Raw genomic sequence first — 1,912 nt, 5'->3', positions numbered from 1 at the left:
GCCCTATATGAGGTGGATTGATTCAGTGACTGGGATAATTGGGATGGGAGTGTCAGAGACAGTGCGATTGGCACAGGACAGAGCGGAGTTTAGGGCTCTTGTACATAGGGTCGCTATAAGTCGCATGCGACTCGACGGCACATAACAAGAAACAACAGTATTTTTTCCTAGGTACTATTGTATTGGCTTTGACTCATAGCAACCTTAAGCACAGTTCAAATCACTGCCCAGTCCTATACCAACTTCACAGTATCTTTCTGTGCTTTAAGCTCATTATTGCAGCCACTTTATCAATAAATCTTGAAGAACAGTCAAAACCTTAAAAATATGCTCAAAGTAGCTCACCAAGTCCTCTCCAAATATTCAGCTATATTTCATGTTAACCATTTGAACTGTTTTAAATGCTAAATTAACGATAGTGCTTCAATACTAAATTTCATAACAACCACAAAAGAATTTTCTATTTTAATGAACATTTATAGAGACTTTGGATTTCCATTCATTCATTGTTGCACTTTCCTCCCTGCCCACCCCTCCTTGCCAGTTAGCTCCTCTCCTCGAACAGTAAAATTCCTTCATTGGTATGCAATCCCCCATCCCCTGTCTCGTACACTCCACTATGCAGCCTTCATTCTGTACTCTTGTCATAACCATAATACCCAATTCTTGTTTTCTTGATGTTGAGATTCTATCCATTTTGAAGACTGTTTTATTTGATACTCTGCAACAAGTGCTTCAATTCCGCCTCACTTTCAGCAAAGTTGTATCATCTGCATAAAGCTGGTTAATGAAGAGTCTTTCTTCAATCTTGATGCCACATTCTTCTTCACAGAGTTTAGTTTCTTGAATAATTTGCTCAGAATACAAATTGAATAGGTATGGAGAAAGACTTGAACCCTAACACACTCCCTTATTAATGTTAAACCTTGTGAGGAGCTCTGGTAGCCTAGTGGCAAAACGTTGAGCTGTAATCCCGAAGGAACATGATTTAAGACAAGTTGTTCTGCAGGAGAATGGACACTCTCCTCTTGTATAATTAACTAGTTCTGGAAACCAACTAGAGTGTCAGCTATTGATCCATTCAGAATCTATGGTACACAACAACGGTATTCCCTTGATCTGTTCACACAACAGAACAACAGGGTTAGGTACAGATTTCTCATAAGCACAATTAAGTTCTCTGGGATTACCTTTCTTCTTAATGTTAGCTGTAATTTGTTATGATACACACAATTAAATGTCTTTCCATAGCCAATAAAGCACAAATAGCCATTCTTCTGATATTTTTTTTCTTTCAGCCAGGATCTATGTGACATCTCCTCCACTGTACTTCTACTCTTCCAAGAATGATATCCTTCTCCAAGAACTGGTCTCTGATGCATAGCAAGTGGTTATGAAAACTATGACCTGAATCAGGGGCACTTTACTCTCCAGACTAACATCATTGCTATTTTTTACTCTATAGAGGTCCCTAACAGCAGATTTTCCCAATGTAAATCATATACATTGCATTTTATATAAGTATTTCCTATTGATTTATGCCTACTACCATCAAGTCTCTTCAAGTCCCCATTGAATCTTTCTTATTCTTTCAACTACCCATTTGCAAAGGCATTTGACTGCATAAATCATAACAAACTATGGCTGACTCTGAGAAGAATGGGAATCCCAGAACACTTGATCATTCTAATGCGAAACTTAGACTTGGACAAGGAGGCAGTCGTCAGAACAGTGCAAGGGAACACTGCATGGTTCAAAATGGGGAAGGGCGTATGCCAGGGATGCATCCTATCTCCATACCTTTTCAACCGATATGCAAAACAGATTATCCGGGAGGCTGGGCTCTATGAGGAGAAATGTGGGGTCAATATTGGTGGACGATTTATCAACAATCTGCGTTATGCGGATGACA

This window comes from Elephantulus edwardii, unplaced genomic scaffold (genome assembly GCF_000299155.1).
Source record: "Elephantulus edwardii isolate Elephantulus edwardi_28Jun2011 unplaced genomic scaffold, EleEdw1.0 scaffold00119, whole genome shotgun sequence".
Lineage (NCBI taxonomy): Eukaryota > Metazoa > Chordata > Mammalia > Macroscelidea > Macroscelididae > Elephantulus > Elephantulus edwardii.
This window is presented reverse-complemented; position numbering follows the sequence as displayed.